General features: G+C 40.4%; 1 protein-coding gene and 1 non-coding gene across 17 annotated transcripts in view; one reads left to right on the top strand and one right to left on the bottom strand.

The window, feature by feature from the left end:
• LRRC8D (leucine rich repeat containing 8 VRAC subunit D) overlaps positions 1 to 21,023 on the top strand; it is a 134,763-nt gene that overhangs the window by 44,821 nt on the left and 68,919 nt on the right. The gene's annotated exons all lie outside the window — the stretch shown is intronic.
• TRNAC-GCA (transfer RNA cysteine (anticodon GCA)) lies at positions 7,252 to 7,323 on the bottom strand. The gene has a single exon. It is a non-coding gene; the product is annotated as a tRNA-Cys (tRNA).

Here is a 21,023-nt window from a genome sequence, read left to right as displayed (position 1 = left end):
CAGAACTTGAGTGAGGTCTGTCCTACTTTTATTCCTATATTATACAAAAAAAAAAAAAATTAGGCTCAGCATCATTAAGTAACTTGACCAATATCACACCAGCCCTAAAGAGACAGGCCAGGAGGATTGTAGGCTTCCAGCCGGTGCTCTCAGTATGTTGTCAGTTCAGTCTCTCAGTTGTGTCCGACTCTGCGACCCCATGGACTGCAGCACACCAGGCCTTCCTGTCCATCACCAACTCCCAGAGTTTACTCAAACTCATGTCCATTGAGTCGCTGATGCCATCCAACAATCTCATCCTCTGTCGTCGCCGTCTCTTCCCGTGTTCAATCTTTCCCAGCATCAGGGTCTTTTCAAATGAGTCAGTTCTTCGCATCAGGTGGCCAAAGTATTGGAGTTTCAGCATCAACATCAGTCCTTCCAATGAATATTCAGGACTGATTTCCTTTAGGATGGACTTGTTGGATCTCTTTGCAGACCAAGGGACTCTCAAGAGTCTTCTCCAACACCACAGTTCAAAAGCATCAATTTTTCAGCTCTCAGCTTTCTTTATAGTCCAACTCTCACATCCACACATGACTACTGGAAAAACCATAGCCTTGACTAGATGCACCTTTGTTGGCAAAGTAATGTCTCTGCTTTTTAATATGCTGTCTAGGTTGGTCATAACTTTTCTTCCAAGGAGTAAGCGTGTTTTAATTTCATGGCTGCAGTTACCATCTGCAGTGATTTTGGAGTCCAAAAAATAAAATCTGCCAGTGTTTCCCCATCTATTTGCCATGAAGTGATGGGACTGGATGCCATGATCTTAGTTTTCTGAATACTGAGCTTTAAGCCAACTTTTTCACTCTCCTCTTTCACTTTCATCAAGAGGCTCTTTAGTTCTTCACTTTCTGCCATAAGGATAGTGTCATCTGCATATCTGAGGTTATTGATATTTTTCCTGTCAGTCTTGATTCCAGCTTATGCTTCATCCAACCCAGTATTTCTCATGATGTACTCTGCATATAACTTAAATAAGCGCGGTGACAATATACGATCTTGACGTACTCTTTTACCTATTTGGGACCAGTCTGTTGTTCCATGTCCAGTTCTAACTGTTGCTTCCTGACCTACATACAGATTTCTCAAGAGGCAGGTCAGGTGGTCTGGTATTCCCATCTCTTTCAGAATTTTCCACAGTTTATTGTGATCCAAATAGTCAAGGGCTTTGGCATACTCAAAAAAAGCAGAAATAGATGTTTTTCTGGAACTCTCTTGTTTTTTTGATGATCCAGCAGATGTTGGCAATTTGATCTCTGGTTCCTCTGCCTTTTCTAAAACCAGCTTGAACATCTGGAAGTTCACAGTTCACGTATTGCTGAAGCCTGGCTTGGAGAATTTTGAGCATTACTTTGTTAGCATGTGAGATGAGTGCAATTGTGTGGTAGTTTGAGCATTCTTTGGCATTGCCTTTCTTTGGGATTGGAATGAAAACTGACCTTTTCCAGTCCCGTGGCCACTGCTGAGTTTTCCAGATTTGCTGGTATACTGAGTGCAGCACTTTCGTAGCATCATCTTTTAGGATTTGAAATAGCTCAACTGGAATTCCATCACCTCCACTAGCTTTGTTCGTAGTGATGCTTTCTAAGGCCCACTTGACTTCACATTCCAGGATGTCTGTCTCTAGGTGAGTGATCATACCATCATGATTATCTGGGTCGTGAAGATCTTTTTTGTATAGTTCTTCTGTGTATTCTTGCCACCTCTTCTTAATATCTTCTGCTTCAGTTAGATCCATACCATTTCTGTCCTTTATTGAGCCCATCTTTGCATGAAATGTTCCCTTGGTATCTCTAATTTTCTTGAAGAGGTCTCTAGTCTTTCCCATTCTATTGTTTTCCTCTATTTCTTGCATTCATCACTGAGGAAGCCTTTCTTATCTCTCCTTGCTATTCTTTGGAACTCTGCATTCAAATGGGTATATCTTTCCTTTTCTCCTTTGCTTTTTGCTTCTCTTCTTTCCACAGCTATTTGTAAGGCCTCCTCAGATAGCCATTTGCTTTCTTGCATTTCTTTTTCTGGGGGATGGTCTTGATCCCTGTCTCCTGTACAACGTCATGAACCTCCATCCATAGTTCACCAGGCACTCTGTCTATCAGATCTAGTCCCTTAAATCTATTTATCGCTTCCACTGTATAATCGTAAGTAGTTTGATTTAGGTCATACCTGAATGGTCTAGTGATTTTCCCTACTTTCTTCAATTTAAGAGTGAATTTGGCAATAAGGAGTTCGTGATCTGAGCCACAGTCAGCTCCTAGTCTTGTTTTTGCTGACTGTATAGAGCTTCTCCACCTTTGGCTGCAAAGAATATAATCAATCTGATTTCAGTGTTGACCATCTGGTGATGTCCATGTGTAGAGTCTTCTCTTGTGTTGTTGGAAGAGGGTGTTTGCCATGACCAGTGTGTTCTCTTGGCAAAATATTAGCCTTTGCCCTGCTTCATTCTGTACTCCAAGGCCAAATTTGCCTGTTACTCCAAGTGTTTCTTGACTTCCTACTTTTTCATTCCATTCCCCTTTAATGAAAAGGATATCTTTTTTGGGTGTTAGTTCTAGAAGGTCTTGTAGGTCTTCATAGAACCACTCAGCTTCAGCTTCTTCAGCATTACTGGTCAGGGCATAGACTTGGGTTACTGTGGTAATGAATGGTTTGCCTTGGAAATGAACAGAGATCATTCTGTCGTTTTTGAGATTGCATCCAAATACTGAATTTCAGACTCTTTTGTTGACTATGATGCCTACTCCATTTCTTCTAAGGGATTTTTGCTCACAGTAGTAGATATAATGGTCATCTGAGTTAAATTCATCCATGCCAGTTCATTTTAGTTCACTGATTCCTAAAATGTCAACGTTCACTCTTGCCATCTCCTGTTTGACCACTTCCAATTTGCCTTGATTCATGAACCTAACATTCCAGATTCCTATGCAACATTGCTCTTTACAGCATCAGACCTTGCTTCTATCACCAGTCCCATCCACAACTAGGTGTTGTTTTTGCTTTGGCTCCGTCTTTTCATTCTTTCTGTAGTTATTTCTCCATTGATCTCCAGTAGCATGTTGGGCACCTACCAACTTGGGGAGTTCACCTTTCAATGTCCTATCTTTTGGCCTTTTCATACTGTTCTTGGGGTTGTCAAGACAAGAATACTGAAGTGGTTTGCCATTCCCTTCTCCAGTGGACCACGTTTTGTCAGAACTCTCCACCATGACGTGTTCGTCTTGGGTGGCCCTACACAGCATGGCTCATAGTTTCATTGAGTTAGACAAGTCTGTGGTCCATGTGATCAGATTTGTTAGTTTTCTATGATTGTGTTTTTCATTCTGTTGCCCTCTGATGGAAAAGGATAAGAGGCTCATGGAAGCTTCCTGATGGGAAAGACTGACTGAAGGGGAAACGGGGTCATGTTCTGATGGGCGGGGAAGGCTCAGTAAATCTTTAATCCAATTTTCTGTTGATGGGTGGACCTGTGTTTCCTCCCTGCTATTTACCTGGGGCCAAACTATGGTGGAGGTAATGAAGATAATGGCAACCTCTTTCAGAAGATCCCATGCATGTACTGCTACATCAGTGCCCCCAACCCTGCGGCAGGCCACCACCGACCCTTGCCTCCGCTGGAGACTCCTGGACCCTCACAGGCAAGTCTGGTATGTTCACAAGTCACAGTATGTTGAACTCCATACAAAAGTCCTGCTTACCCCGCTTAGTCTATGCAGCAGGAATTGGGAAGATGTAGAATGAGAATTTTATGTACCTACCTCTGCCATGTTATTTGGAGGGAGATTTGTCATTGCTTCCCTGGCCTGCTCACTGTAGGTGCAGTTGAGTGTGGCAGAACCTTGCAGAGTGTGTGGCCATGGCTGCACCTGAAGCAGGTACTGCAGCTTCGTGCGCACTTAAGAAGTTTGGATTTGATTCTTGAGCCAGCAGAGCAGGGGATTTTTAACCTGGGAGAGTAATGATTAGGTTTCTCTTTTCTAAAGAGATGTAACTGGTGACATTGTGGAGGATAGGCTGAAGAAGGTGGAGATGAGTGTCAGGGACTTTGGGTCAAAGCTTAAATGTAGGCCGTGAAGAAGAGAGGACCAAAGTGAAAGTCTTCTAAGGTGAATCCTTTAGTACCTGGTAACCTTGTGGATGTGAGAGTTGAGAGAGAGAGAGGATTTGAAGATGCTTCAAGAATTGTAGCTTAGAAAACCTGGGCAAGGTGCCATATTGATGCAGAGTTGTAGGATTGGGTGATCGATGAGGTTAGGAATATCAAAGCCAGTGGTAGACTTAAGTTCAAGGCTCTTGATGGTCTGAGAACCTTTGTGGTTCTCTTGATCTTGGGTACTTTAGTCTACTTAATTAGAAGATAGAAGTTCAATTGTGTTTGTTTGCCTTTTAGTTTATCTAGAAAATTGATGAACATTAACATTTCTCCTGGTATCAAATAGTTCTTGAAGGCAAGAAAAGCATTTAGTTAAACTATTAGTGCTCCTACTAAAGTTTTTCCTAGGTTTTTGCAAAATTTTCTTTTAAGTAGAAGTATTTAGAAGGAAACTCAAGAAACATTTTGTTACTAAGCTGATGAAAGGCATTTTAAACTCTGCTTTGCCCCAAAGGAATTCCATCTGATAATGCAAGTGTTTTCCCAGTTGTAGGTCCCACATCCATCCCATCCTTAGCTACAAGATTCCTCAGATAAATCTTGAGTTTAAGGGAAATAGACCCTGTATGGAGCAGGGACAAGGTGGAACTAGGTACCCTTTCCAAATCAGCCTTATGAATATTTGATCATTTTTAAGTGAACCAGTAGTAATTTCACCGTTTTATTCTTAGTACAATTAAATTCAGACTTGTGCCTTCAGTTAAAGCATAGAATTGAACCTTAATAGTTTACTTCAAAATCTGTTTCTGAGATGAGATACTTGGTAATATTGCATTGTAGTGATAGATGATGGAGAAGGCAATGGCAACCCACTCCAGTGTTCTTGCCTGGAGAATCCCAGGGACAGTGGAGCCTGGTGGGCTGCCGTCTGTGGGGTCGCACAGAGTCGGACACAACTGAAGCGACTTAGCAGCAGCAGCAGTGATAGATGATGAAGTTGCTTCTGGTGTTTAGTGCCTCAAGGTTGCAAAGTTATGTAAATTGTTTACAGATAAAATGCTAGTAAAGAGAAGTTTATTTGCTCCTGCCAGAAGTACAGACCCCAAGCATTTAGTATGGTGAATGTCTGGTCTTCTCTTGCAGCTGTCCTGTGTTTACAAAGTTAAATTATCTTATGTGTCTAGGGTTAAGTGTCACAGTTTCTTGGGTTATACAGTAAAACAAAGTTTCTATTTTGTTTAAGAAAGTGAGTAGATGATTACCTGAGGTTGAATTGGTATTTAGAGCCTCATTAATGGTTAGTTAAAAATACACAGAAAGTATTAGTCACTCAGTCATGTCCGACTCTTGCGACCCTATGGACTGTATAGCCCACCAGGCTCCTCTGTTCATGGGATTCTCCAGGTAAGAATATTGGAGTGGGTTGCCATTTCCTTCTCCAGGGGATCTTCTCGACCCAGGAATCAAACCCAGGTCTCCTGCATTGCAGCCAGATTCCTTACTGTCTGAGCCATCAGGGAAGCCCTAAAAATATACAGAAGCACACTTTTTTTCTGAGTGCCTATACATAATGGTCTTTAGGGGCTGAGATATTCAGAAGAGATCCTCTTACCACTCCTAAAAAGTATATTGACTTTTAGACTTAAAATATATTTGAACAGAATTTAAAACTTAGAGTTAGGCTATTTGCATTCATTTACATAGGGCATAATTACCTTTAGTAATTTAGATTTCTGATAGCACTGGAATTCTAGTTTTCATTAGCACTCTTGCTTCTTTCTGCTACTTACAGGAATACTAACAAAATACCTTAACTATCATCTTGAGAGTTAATGGTTTATGTTGGTTGGCTTCACTTTAAAGTTTTCCGATGACTTGCAGTTGGAACATGTCAGTGATTCATAATATCTGGTTACCTGTGGCTTAGTACAGTTGGTGGGCAGATTTATTTCAGTACCCTCAGTGGCTCTTTTCTGTAGTAAAAATCCATTGAAAACTATTATGAGGTTTTTTTTTTTATAGTTTCATTCATTTATTTGCTTTTGCTTATTTGCTTTGGATGCTATCTCATATTTCTCCAGTTTTGCTCTTGAGCATCTATAGCTTTTACATTCATTTGGCTTTGGGACCGTTATACCTCTGTTTACCTAGTATAGCTCAGTTCCTCGAGTGATCTCTTCCTCGGTACGTGACAATCTCTTGTAGAGTTTCAAATTTTTATTTTATAAATTAGAAGGTGGCTTAGGTAATCATAAACATAAGGTATAAACAATCATTCTTCTAGGAGTATATTGTCTCCAGTTTAAATGATAGTTGTTTAGTGACAAGGACTCTAACTGAAATGTAGATTATTACCAGTATGTTGCTAACTGTGTGGTACTTTCCTGGTAATATCTGGTTGAATGGAGTTGCCCTGGGTGCACGATGGATGGCTTATTACCTGGAAGCAGAACATAGAGTATTCTGTTAGCTGCTTTCAGAGATGTTGCGTATCCTTACCAGGCTAAATGACTCATCACTAAAACATGAGGTCTGAAACTGCCCAGAGGCAGTCAGTCTCCTTTCTCTATTCTTTATGGGGGTCCTTCTACAATAGTGATCAGAACTTTGTTCAGTTGTTTGTAATAGAAGAGGCAAGACATGCGTCAACCCAAACATATTCTGTTCCAAATATGTTCACAGTCTGTTCTCCTTTCCCCAGCTTTAATTTCTTCATTCCACATTTTCAAGATAATTTCCGTAAGGATGGCCATGTTGTTAGAAATTGATGTTGAAAGACCTCTCTGCTCGCCTTTGGAGAAACTGGACAGTGTCTGTATTGAACTATTTAACTTTTCTCTGGATTCTGTCTGCTTATTTAATACACCTAGGTTTCCCTGAAGTGAATACTGCGATGTTTTGTCATCTTCCCCAACTTTGTGCCTCCCCTCTCAGGTGAATGGAAATAACTAAAGGCCCCCATCACTCTACCTTCTGCACCGTGAAAGTGAAAGTGAAGTTGCTCAGTCGTGTCTGACTCTTTGCAACCCCGTGGACTGTAGCCCACCAGGCTGCTCTGTCCATGGGATTCTCCAGGCAAGAATACTGGAGTGGGTTGTCATTTCCTTCTCCAGGGGATCTTCCCAACCTAGGGATCGAACCCAGGTCTCCTGCATTGCAGGCAGATGCTTTAACCTCTGAGCCACCAGGGAAGCCCTCTGCACTATGCCGGGTATATAATAAGTGCTTATGGTGCCTACTCAAAGCTTGCATGAATGAAAACTTCAAGTGGCTTAACTCTTAAGTAACAATATTTTGCTTGTTAATTTCCACAAGTTGGGAGAGGATTAGTGTAGAGCTGAAATTGGGGTCAAATCTTGGAAATTTTAGGTGGAAATAGTTTGTGACCTTAGATGAATAAAGATGTTTTTAAGCCATATTAAAACGAGGCTCCTAGTGCAGATTTGCTTATTCTTTCCAGACTGTGAACAGTTGTCTTGTTCTCACCAAAGGCAATTTTGTTGAAATGTTCTTAGAAACAGTATGTACAGGCTTCTGTAATTGCATAGGGGAGAGATCATAGAGATGCAGGGAACATCAAGATACTGATTCAACCTGTCCTCTTTGGGGAATGTTTGACCCCTTCCCTCTAATTCAGCACCCTGAAAGCTGTCAACACAAAATTGCCAAATAAAGAAATAGAATCAGTTTGTGTGTTACAGCCTTCTGGAAGATGATGTTGGGGGAAAAAAAAAGTATAATTACACATATACCATTTTTAGGTTCCTCTTGTATTTTTAATGACTTAATACCTGGAACATTTTTTGATAAGTTTAGTTCTTGCAGAACTACCCCCGTAATAGGCAGCTGAAGGCAGTGAAGGATTCAATTGAAGCTCCTAGTTCCTTTCCATGGCTTCTCCTTTGAACATCACCCCATGTTTACATCTAAAATGGACTGACTGCATTGTTATGTTCCAAATATGCCAGATATAGCAGAAGGAGGATGTCACCATTATGTAAAATAGAACCCTCTGTAAAGCTGAAACTGATGGTTGAACCACTAAAATATGAAATACATCTTTGTCATTGTATGGGATTGAAAACTCTTGCATTTATGGTGTGATTCTTAAAGTCCTAAATTTTATAATCCCATCTGTTAAGTTTGCTAATAAAGGCCAAATGTTTACCCTTACATTCTTAAAACTAATTTATGAGGGCAGAGTATCAGCTGTATCATAGCAGACTTAGAACACCTTTCAATGTCAGATGACCTAATCAGTTATTAATCTTTTCTATGGGGAACGTTTTTCCTTCATCAGCTGTCTAAAATATTTGGGAAACTATATCACATGGGAGTTGCCATTCATCAGGAAATGCTTGTTCATAGACACAAACCAGACCACATGGAGCAGTAAATGTTACTTATCACTGTGGAAACCAAAAATCACAAATGGGTATAGCCTTAAAATCACAAACATTCTGCATCTTATGAGGATAAGTCATATCCAGATTGGGTTCAGTTCACTCAAATATTTATAAGGCATTTAATGATCAGAAAGTCTGGGGGACTTTGTTTTCGTGACTAATTTTCCTCTGCACAAAACCTAAAAGATCATTCAAGGGGAAATAAGAGGAAAAAGTCCAGTTTGTATGGATTACCTAGCTTGTGAATGTAAAACTCTGGATTGGGAGTTAGAATGCTAAGGTTTTAGCCATGGCTGTTTCAAAAAGTAGCTGTGTGGGTTTAGACAACTCTTTTAACTTATTTGGATCTCTGTTTTCTTATCTGTAACAAGATGAAATTGGGCCACATGCCCCTCAGTGATAAATCAGTTTTCTTTTGCTGTTCCTCTAGAAGTGCAAACCTTTTTTTATTGAGAAGAGGTGTTCTGCTTGGATATGCCTCACTATATCAAGAGTACTGAGGGTTCTTGTTCTACAGCAGTGACTTTATTACCTGAAAAACACCTTGTTCAGTCAGCACTGGGGCCACATGTCTACATGTTACCATTGATTCATGGATTCTGCCTCCTTCTCCATTCAGTATGGACTGACGTGGGATGTCAGTATCGTCTGGTAGTGATGAAGTATGCAGCAATCTGAATGTGGAAGTTTAATTTGTCTTACAGCCAAAAGGTGGCATTTAAAGAGTATCTGTGATGTCCACAGATAAACATAAGGATAATGCCTTAAGACATAGGCTGAAGATGTTAAGAGGTTGGTAGAAGAGGAGGCTGGGTGAATTAGTTAATGAGAGTATTCATTCACATATCCATTTAATTCCTGGTTCTACTAAGACTTTGCCATGACTGTCATTTCAGTAGTTTCCATGAAACTACGGGGTTATCTCATAAGTGGAATTTGAATCATTTGCTCCTAATGACTCAGCAGAGTCTGTGAGGAGAAAAAGTTATCTTTATTTCCAGCTCTGTTGCTGATCTGGATGTGTGTGACAAGGCAACTTCTCTTGGTTATTTTCCCATTATTAAGTGGTGGAAATATCTATCCCATCTTTATCCCTTCAGAACATTATAAAGATAAACTAAATACCTAAATAAAGCTATAAACCAGTGTTCATTTGTGTGTAAAGTAACCAGGTAGAATCTTCTGGACTTGATTCAAAATTCAAACGTCCTTTTGAGTGTTGATGGTGGTGGTGGTGGTTTAGTTGCTAAGTCGTGTCCGACTCTTGCAACCCCATGGACTGTGGCCTGCCAGGCTCCTCTGTTCATGGGATTCTCCAGGCAAGAATACTGAAGTAGGTTGCCACTTCCTTCTCCATTTGAGTGTTAGATATTGTTATTTGATTTCTTTAATATGAGAAGAGTTTGTTAGATGATAATTTTTAAAATATGCTAGTGATTAAAAGTGAGAGACTCCAAAACATTTGAGTACTTGGCTTTTACAAAAAATACCATAATGTAAAGGTCCATTAAGTGTTTCTCATATTCTTACTATTTCATATCATAAATAGTTTTTGGTCATCTGCTGAACACCACACACTGTTTTGGGGAGCTGAAGAAATGTAATGAGTATAACAAAGTCCTGATTCTTCCAGAGACCATAGAGTGTGGAAACCTGTTACGTCTCTTCTAGTAAGTGCTAACAAAAAAAATTAGAGCGTGATAAGGAGGCCGAGAAGGGGGAGAAGTGGGTGCTGGTGGTCACGGAGGGCCCTTCTGTTTAGATGACACTTGAGCAGACACCTGGAGGAAGTGAAGGTACAAGCCAGGTGGGATATCGGGAACATTCTGGTTAGAGGAAGCACAGGTGTAGAAGCCGTGCAGCAGCTGTGTAGTTGGAAAAGGGCACCCTGGTGGAGCCGAGTCAACTATGGGGCGGAGAGAGGACGCAGTTCAGAGGAGGGTGCAGGCCAGCTGTGCAGGTGGCCTGAGGCCTTCTGGGCCACTGACTATACTCTTGACATTTAGGTGGTGGTGGTTTGTTTGTTAGAATAGTGATGAGATTTTTATTTTTCCATAAGATGACAAATTCTCATTTCTAGGAAGATGCTACCACATATCACAAAATATACCAGTCACATAAATCTACAGTGAAAGTCATTACTAAAGAGTGTTTCTGAAACCATTTTATCTTGGAAACAAGATGGGAAGGCCAAACACTCAATTTCCTTTTAAGAAAAAAAAGGCACCAATTTTCTGCTTGATAGTATTTTTATATTGAGATATCATTGACATATGATATTACATTAGTTTCATGTATAAAACATAGTGATTCGATATTTGTATATATTGAAAATTGTCACCTCAATAAGTTTAGTTAACATTCCTCACCACACATAGTTATATTTGTTTTCCTTGTGATGAGAACTTTTAAGATCTTCTCTTAACAAGTTTCAAATATACAGTAGTGTATTATTAACTATGTATAAAGAAGGCTAAGTGTCAAAGAATTGATGCTTTCAAATTGTGCTGGAGAAGACTCTTGAGAATCCCTTGGACTGCGTGAAGATCAAACCAGCCAATCCTAGAGGAAATCAACCCTGAATAGTCATTGGAAGGACTGATGCTGAAGTTCTAATACTTTGGCCACCTAATGTGAAGAGCCAACTCATTGGAAAAGACCCTGGTGCTGGGGAAGTTTGAAGGCAAGAGGAGAAGGGGGCAGCAGAGGATGAGATGATTAGATAGCATCACCGACTCAATAGACATGAATTTAAACAAACTCCAGGAGATAGTGCAGGACAGGGAAGCCTGACTTGTTGTAATCCATGGGATTGCAAAGAGTCAGACACAACTTAATGACTAAACAAAAGCAAGTAGTTTTTTACATATAAATATATACACACACACACACACACACACACTATCTCAGATCACTAGCCTAACTCCTAGTCACATCTCTGGGCTCCATCCTCAGTGCATGAAATTCAGTCTTCCGCTTAGAAACTGGGTCTTCTATTCCTCCTGCATCCTCTTGCTTCTGTGCAGCCCTAAACTACCCCAGTCGGCTTCCTTTCCCCATCTCCTCACATTCTCTCCTCAATTTTCATTTGTGATGTTTTTACTACTGTGGTAAAAAACATGTGATGTGAATTTGCCATTTTAATCCAGTGTACAGTGTAGTGCTTGAGTACTCAGTCCTGTGTCCCAATTCTTTGCGACCCCATGGACCGAAGCCTGCCAGGCTTCTCTGTTCATGTGATTTTCCAGGCAAGAATATTGGAGTGTGTTGCCATTTTCTCCTCCAGGGGAACTTTCTGACCCGGGGATCAAACCCACATCTTCTGCAGGTCCTGTGCTGGCAGGCAGATTCTTTACCACTACACCACCTGGGAAGCCCCTGAACTATATGTACAGTAGTGCAGGGTCTATTCTTCATAGGATTTGAATATGTTTAGTAATTACATATCTATGTTCAGCATAGGAGAGCTCTAGAACTGTATCTTTTGAGTCCCCGCAGCACTGTGTGCTCTATAAACACTGTGTCAGACAGTGTATCCACTTCCATCTCCTCTGAGGTGCTCTTTATTTTTGTATCTTTACATCTAACCCTATACCTGACACACAGGAGGTGATAATTAAATGTTAAATGGCATTTGTATTACTTTAATGAACACTTATAAAGCCACTTAACTCTGTGCCAAGCTGTGTTCCGAGTGCTTTGCAAGCGTTGGTTCGTTTGATTTTCACAAGAACCCTTTGTGTGCTTTATTTCATTTCATGGGAAAACTGAGGCACCAAGATGTTGAGAAGCTTGCTCGTGGTTACAGCTAATAGTGAATGAATCCATTTATAAAGGGAGAAAAAAGAAAGATAGGTTCTTGAAGATTACTTGTGCTGCCTCAGGGCTCCAGGAACACCAGACAGGGTGGGTCCCCAGCAGCTGGGAGCGTGGTGGCATGGAGCCTGTCCGTGCCTGAGGTCCTTTTGAAAAGCTTCTTTGTCCTCTGCCTTCCACGCCAGGCAGACACCTGTCTTCCCCAGGCCAACTCCTACCCCGAGCTCTTTCCTGCCAGAGATAATTGAAGCCTCCTTTGCCCTCTAATCTGCTCAAGTGACTCTTGGACACTCCTGGAACTGCTGGGGTTAAGTGATAGATTTCTCTCTGTGGTTGGCAGTTACACCTCCTGGAGGGGAATTCAGCAGCTAACTCCGCATCCCTTCTCCCAACTAGTGTTTGAAAACCAGCAGGAGTTTTCATATTGTGGTCCATAGACAACCAAGATTAAAACCACCGTGGGGTCTCATTTAACATGCCACTCTCTGGGCTCCACCTTCAGTTCAGTTCAGTTCAGTCGCTCAGTCGTGTCCAACTCTTTGCGACCCCATGGACTGCAGCACGCCAGGCCTCCCTGTCCATCACCAACTCCCAGAGTCTACCCAAACTCATGTCCCTTGAGTCGGTGATGCCATCCAACCATCTCATCCTCTGTCATCCCCTTCTCCTCGTGCCCTCAATCTTTCCCAGCATCAGGGTCTTTTCCAATGAGTCAACTCTTCACATGAGGTGGCCAAAGTATTGGAGTTTCAGCTTCAACATCAGTCTTCCCAATGAACATCCAGGACTGATCTCCTTTAGGATGGACTGGTTTGATCTCCTTGCAGTCCAAGGGCCTCTCAAGAGTCTTCTCCAACACCACAGTTCAAAAGCACCAATTATTTGGCACTCAGCTTTCTTCACAGTCCAACTCTCACATCCATACATGACTACTGGAAAAACCATAGCCTTGACTAGACGGACCTTTGTTGGCCAAGTAATGTCTCTGCTTTTTAATATGCTGTCTAGGTTGGTCATAACTTTCCTTCCAAGGAGTAAGCGTCTTTTATTAATTTCATGGCTGCAGTCACCATTTGCAGTGATTTTGGAATCCAAAAAAATAAAGTCAGCCACTGTTTCCCCATCTATTTGCCATGAAGTGACGGGACCGGATGCCGTGATCTTAGTTTTCTGAATGTTGAGCTTTAAGCCAAATTTTTCACTCTCTTCTTTCATCAATAGGCTCTTTAGTTCTTCACTTTCTGCCGTAAAGGTGGTATCATCTGCATATCTGAGGTTATTGATATTTCTCCCAGCAATCTTGATTCCAGCTTGTGCTTCTTCCAGCCCAGCGTTTCTCATGATGTCCTCTGCATGTAAGTTAAATAAGCAGGGTGACAATATACGACCTTGACGTACTCCTTTTCCTATTTGGAACCAGTCTGTTTTTCCATGTCCAGGTCTAACTGTTGCTTCCTGACCTGCATACAGATTTTTCAAGACACAGGTCAACTGGTCTGGTATTCCCATCTCTTTCAGAATTTTCCACAGTTTATTGTGATCCAAATAGTCAAAGGCTTTGGCATAGCCAATAAAGCAGAAATAGATGTTTTTCTGGAACTCTCTTGCTTTTTTGATGATCCAGCAGATGTTGGCAGTTTGATCTCTGGTTCTTCTGCCTTTTCTAAAACCAGCTTGAACATCTGGAAGTTCACGGTTCACGTATTGCTGAAGCCTGGCTTGGAGAATTTTGAGCATTACTTTACTAGCATGTGAGATGAGTGCAATTGTGCAGTAGTTTGAGCATTCTTTGGCATTGCCTTTCTTTGGGATTGGAATGAAAACTGACCTTTTCCAGTCCTGTGGCCACTGCTGAGTTTTCCAAATTTGCTGGCATATTGAGTGCAACACTTTCACAGCATCATCTTTTAGGATTTGAAATAGCTCAACTGGAATTCCATCACCTCCACTAGCTTTGTAGTGATGCTTCCTAAGGCCCACTTGACTTCACATTCCAGGATGTCTGTCTCTAGGTGAGTGATCACACCATCGTGATTATCTGGGTCGTGAAGATCTTTTTTGTATAGTTCTTCTGTGTATTCTCGCCACCTTTTCTTAATATCTTCTGCTTCTGTTACGTCCATATCATTTCTGTCCTTTATTGAGCCCATCTTTGCATGAAATGTTCCCTTGGTATCTCTAGTTTTCTTGAAGAGACCTCTAGTTTTTCCTATTCTGTTATTTTCCTCTATTTCTTTGCACTGATCACTAAGGAGGCTTTCTTATCTCTCCTTGCTATTCTTTGGAACTCTGCATTCAAATGGGGTATATCTTTCCTTTTCTCCTTTGCTTTTCGCTTCTCTTCTTTTCACAGCTATTTGTGAGGTCTCCTCAGACAGCCATTTTCACCTTAAATCTGCTAAATTAACCTTCACAGATGGGGCCCCCAAATCTGATTTTCAGCTTCTTAAGAACTATTGGGCTGGAGAACATGCATTTGTACCTTATGAGGGGAAAGAGATGAGATGACAAAGAAACAATGTGATGCATGCTTCTCTCCACAGAGAGAGAAGGAAAATCTATAATCCTACTACCGTTCTTTTTTCCCTTGGTTAGGAAAGAGAAGTTGCAGATCAAAAAGGAGGGTGGGATGGGAGAGAGATCCAAGAGGAAGGGGATATATGTGTACATATAGCTTATTCAGTTCATTGTTCAGCAGAAACCAACACAGCATTGTAATACAATTATACTCCAATTAAGAAACAAAAAAACTAAGAGGCAGTATACATGTATGCTCCAGTTATCTAGAAGAAGGATTGGTAAATTGTGACCCACGGGGCAGCTGTCTACTTTTGGGAAACAGGCACATTTATTTGTTTATGTTTTGTCTATGACTGCGCTATACTGGTGGAATTGAGTAATTGCTACAAAGACTATACAACTTGCAAAGCCTAAAATATTTACTATTTGGCCCTTTATGGAATAAGTTTGTCAGGCAACTGAATACCCAATAGAACTTCCTGGAAAGATAGAAGCATTTTACCTGCTCTCCAGTAGGATCGCCACTAGAACTTGAAGAGTAGCTCATGTGATCAAGTAATGGAAATTTTCATTTTATTTAGTTTTAATTTAGCTAATGGCTACTGTAACAGATTTTGCAGGATGAGTGGGAAGGTTTCAGACTGGAGCTGGCTGTGAGGTGTCTTAGATACTGGTTACTTCAAGCCCCTGAGAAGAGGGAGTCTGGAGAAAGGAACATGCCAAAAGAGTGCATTTTAGAACTTTTCTTTTTATTTTTCCATTGTGAGTTTTAAGTGTTACCTTTGTGAGGATTCCCCTCTGCTGCTTATCAGCTTTTTGATCTTGGTCAAGTTTCTTAGCTTCTCTCTGCCTCAGTTTCTGCATTTGTAAATGGAGAGTGACAGTACCTACCTTGCAAGATTGTTGTGCAGTTTAAAGGCTTTAACAGTGCCTTGTATATAGTAAAAACATTGTAAATGTTTTCTGCTTTTACCAGTATTTCATACATTTTTACAGCTTAGTCTAGGAAAGTAATTTTTATTATTTACCATGCCGCCTTTTTTTTTTGTTTAAGGAAAGTAGATTTTGAATTCCAGAATAACATGACACTAACCTGGCTAGGGTAGTCTGTTCCTAACTTGGAGACCAGCTCTGCTTCATATCCTTCCATGTATCAGTAGTTTCACTATGATTAACCTGATTGGGTCCAGCATGTGGCTTATGTGACATGGTATTGCCATAGTTTTACTGATTACTGCAAATGTTGAAAGATGGCCACATTATATTGTAGAAACTCTTTACAAGTAAATGAGGAATACTTAATTAGAAGCAGGACGTTTCACAGTGTTAGTGCTTGTTCCTAGGCTGAAGAAATCCTAGTAATATTTGAAAGGAAATATGTTTCCATTTTATCTTAAGACATGTGGGAGTCTCCTCACATGAGTAAGCTTGACATCACCCCTTTTATAGAAGTGTGAGCAGGGCTGGCAGGAACACATTGGGAGGTGGGAGTATCTTTTGTGTAAATGACAACAGTAGCAGGAATCCAAACGTGAAGAAAGTATTTAGAATGATAGTGCTGTAGGTTTTTTAATTGCGTGTTCATTTGTTAACTTTCTCATCTTCAGTGTCATCTACTGATAATCCAGCATTATGTACTTGCCATGACTAACCAATATCACTTTGTAAAACTTCTCAGAGACCAATGAATGTGGCCTCTTGAAAATAAACTTTTAGGTTTTCTGAGACAGTAATGATGCAACAGTCCTTAGATCTGTTCTCCAAGGAGGGAACAACAGAGTGTTCAGCAGATTTTATGTGCTCAGCAGTTGCTCCCCAAGGCTGCCTTTTTGATCTGTAAGATCATGTTGCAACACCCCTCGATAAGCAAATAATATGAGAAGAAAGCTAGATCCAGATGGCAGGGGCTGTTTCATTATGCACAGAGTATTAGGCCATAGTATTCTGCTTGTTTTCTATTTTCAAATTCTAGGTTGTGTTTGGGTGTGTCTGAGATGCATTGAACCTGCTGAGAGTTTTCCTGGGCTCACTGGACAGAGCAGAAAGAATGAGCAAATGCTGATCTCTTAATATCCTCTAGCTTGTACAGCCTCAAACTGTGGTCACTGTAGGATAGGAGGATTGGAAGCATTGAAGTCTGATGGGATGTGGCCCATAATGGGTTAGGTTGTCCAGTAAGCAATGAAAATTTTTCTTCTGCTGTCCTAAGTTTGATAGTTTTTCTTCTCCTTTTGTTTGAACTGTAGAGAAAGGGTACAGCTTGCAATTTAGAAGGCTATGGTTCCAATTATAGATTTCCTTGGGGTAGAAACCTTATTAATATAAATTGCAGAGCTAGAATTAATGAGTAGAAGTTATGAGAAGACTGACTTAAGCTCAGTATAGGGGAACATTTGTTAAGCACTAGAACTGACCAGCAGTCTGCTAGGATTCTTTTAGGATGTACACATGAATAAGAAGCTGGATAAGATAATGTTGTATGCCATGATGTCATATATTTCAAAGATATTTTAACAAAAACAAATTGCATTAAACCCTTGATGTTATTAATACTTTATTTATAATGTTATGTTCAAAGAATTACTTCTTTTTTCCAAAGTTGTAGGTGAATGAGACTAGCTTACTGGGTGTGGCGCTAATAGATATATTTGTTCTAATTATGTGTGTTGTATAATCGTCTTCTGTGCAGATTTATTTTAAATTAATTAGCTATCCACTAATGAGAGTATACATGAATAAATTCAACAGTTACTTATTTGGGGCCGACTCTACCCATCACACTGTGCTAGCCTCATTGAGGATAAAAATATAAATGAGACACTGCCTTTGCATTCTAATTGGAGAAATAGGCATGTGTACTTGAGTCAAGACATAAATTTCAAAACTGAGACTGTGAAGAATATTTAAATCACCAAAGTTGAAGAGAAAGCCATTAACTCTTTTGGAGTAATCCAGGGAGTTGAAGTGGCCTGAAGTTTAAAAGACAAATAAGGTTGGAGGGGGTGGGTACAATTAATTAACATTTATTTGGTACCTGCGTATGTGAGACATTATTCTATATGCTTTGCTTGTCTCTATATCGTTCTGTGCTATTAACCCTCCTTCTACAGATGGAGAAATTGCTTAGGGGCAAGGAGAGAGTTATTTAGGGTCTGTGAAGGAGGAGTTGTTGAGTAGCTGAAAGTAGGGTGTGTGAGGACAGAGAACTGGGTAAGAGAGAAAGTGAAAGTGAATGTCACTCGGTCGTATCCAACTCTTTATGACCCCATAGAATATACAGTCTATGGAATTCTCCAGGCCAGAATACTGGAGTGGGTAGCCTTTCCCTTCTCCAGGGGATCTTCGCAGCCTAGGGGTTGAACCCAGGTCTCCCACATTACAGGTGGATTCTTTACCAGCTGAGCCACAAGGGAAGCCTAAGAATACTGCAGTGGATAGCTTATCCCTTCCCCTGTGGATCTTCCTGACCCAGGAATCAAACTGGGGCCTCTGCATTGCAGGCAGATGCTTTACCAACTGAGCTATCAGGGAAGCCCAGATAAGAGAGGGGAAAGGTATACTGGGTCAAATTAACTAATCCTAATCAAAAGCTGACTGACTCTCCAGAGTCATGTCTAGGACCATAAGAGGCAAAGTGTTTCAGGCTGACGTATTGGCTTTGGAGTGAAGAGCATTAGATTCCAGTTCTAGATTGTATAATGCACAGAAATCTCATTAGGTTGAACATTCATCATAAACCAAGAACACTGTAGTTGAGAGAGCTGGGTTTGATTTTTTTTTTCTCCCACCACTGATTTGCTGAATATCTTGTGTAGACTTAGTCTCTTCATCCATAATATGGAGGGCAGAAGTACTGTTCCTTGAGTATATGACAGTTCTAGTCTGGGTATCATATGTGTATGTGTGCGTGCTAAGTCACTTAAGTCGTGTCCGACTCTGTATGACCCCATGGACTGTAGCCTGCCAGGCTCCTCTGTCCATGGGGTTCTCCAGACAAGAATACTAAAGAAGTGGGTTGCCATTCCCTTCTCTAGGGGATCTTCCTAATCCAGGATCAAACCTACGTCTCTTATGTTTGCTGCATTGGCAGGTGGGTTCTTTACCACTAGGGCCACCTGGGAAGCCTGTCATTTGTGTACAGGAGGAACTTAGTTATCAGTTGAATCTAAATATAAAATGGTGTTTAAAGCAGCAGCTCTTGCCCAGTTAGCCACGTATCCTGCATCTATTTTCTTTCTATCCTCCTCAGCCTTCTGAGTTTAGCACCTTATTTTTTCTTGCAAGGACATTTGCAGTAGCCAGCAATAGCCTCTGAACCAAGTTCCACACTTGCTATCCTAAATGTAGAAGGTCAGATTCACTTTTTCAAGTATAATATATATCATGTTACTTTCCTGTTTAAAGGTCCTCAATCACACTTCACATCCCATAGAATGAAAAGCAGGTTCTTAACTACTGGCTCCAACTGTACCAACATTAATCTCACTTTCTCACCTGCCTATCTTAGGCCTCTTCTCATTTCTGCCTCCAATTCTAGTTCTCCCTAGTTCTGCTGGTTCAATGGATTTCTTCCTCTTTTATTGCTCTTTATAATTTCTTGTAACATATTTCACTCAATCGTCAATTCAACCAGCATTTATTGAGCACTTGATAATGGTGACACACTGCGTTTTCATTGCCTGGTGGATAAATAAGATGGAGTTAATCCCAGTTTAATCACCTAGTGATGTTACCAGGTGTGCATATCACTCTTTCCAGACTATAGCACCCTGAGAACTTGAACTACATATTTTTACATTTCTATATAGCACTAGGCACTTGACATTAGAGATATCTAAATATTGGTTGCATAAATTATTAAATATCAATTTGACAAAATTATTCCAACTTCTTGTATAAAATTCTTGAGGCACTGTGGAATTTTTAATGGGACAATAACTGCTTACTTTGTTTCTTCGTCTTAGCATTTACAAAATAAGTATATCATTCCTTCAAAATTAAAAATATGGGTAATAAAGGAAATAGTTATTTCAAAAAAAGTGATATTGATAGGTACTTGTGTATTACATAACTCAGTCTGTTAAAAGAGATAACATCTTAAGGTATCTGTTACTGTCTGTATACATTTTTCTGTTCTATATTTTTTAAGTTGTAACTTTTATAGAAGTCTAAACTATTTAGAAGTTAAAACAGCACTATCAAGTAGAGAAGATTGTCTGAAACTATTTAACAAGGAAGTTAGGAATGAGTGGGGACTTGAAACAGGATGTGAACTCAAGTCTCAAGACCCAGTAGTCAGAAAATACCATGTGCACTTGAGCTTTTTCGAGTTAATACATGTGTGTCAAAAATGCCTATGTTTTCTTAATTTTAAAATTTAGTTACACTTTTAAATTAAAAAAGTAATATGATAGATTTGGGGAAATAGAGAAAAGAAAAAAGTAACCTTCACACAATCACTCTTAATATCTCTCTGTCTTTCAGTGTTTCTAAAAACATAAAGTTGTGATATACAGAGCATTTGAGATACCTTTTTTCGTATTAATATAGAGTCATTCGGAGAAGGCAATGGCACCCCACTCCAGTACTCTTGCCTGGGAAACCCCATGGACGGAGGAGCCTGGTAGGCTGGAGCCCATGGGGTCGTGAAGAGTTGGACTCGACTGAGCGACTTCACTTTCACTTTTCACTTTCATGCACTGGAGGAGGAAATGGCAACCCACTTCAGTATTCTTGCCTGGAGAATCCCAGGGACAGAGGAGTCTAGTGGGCTGCCGTCTGTGGGGTCACACAGAGTCGGACACGACTGACGCAACTTAGCAGCAGCAGCAGTGTAGAGTCATTGCTATTCTACGACTGTATGTCACTATGGTTCAAAATCAGGTTGTTCGCAGTGTTTTACTGTAATGCCAAATGCTATATAATCTATATTGCTGATTATTGTGCGCCTGTAGTTTTTCCTAGATTTTGGCATATTTCCTTAGGTGAGATTTCCAAAATGGCTCTTCTTGTCTTTCTAATATTAAAAATAACCAGAACCATTTGATGGAATAATTTTTCAAAGTACAGTGTGTACTTGTTTTACTTGTCCTCTCCCTGGACATGAACAAATCATGGCATCTTTTTAACCAAACATTGGTTTGAACATA

Source organism: Giraffa tippelskirchi, chromosome 5 (assembly GCF_054371585.1).
Source record: "Giraffa tippelskirchi isolate mGirTip1 chromosome 5, T2T-mGirTip1v1.2.pri, whole genome shotgun sequence".
In the NCBI taxonomy this organism is placed as follows: domain Eukaryota; kingdom Metazoa; phylum Chordata; class Mammalia; order Artiodactyla; family Giraffidae; genus Giraffa; species Giraffa tippelskirchi.
The sequence above is the reverse complement of the archived record's forward strand: the minus strand, read 5'-3'. Positions and strand labels throughout refer to the sequence as shown.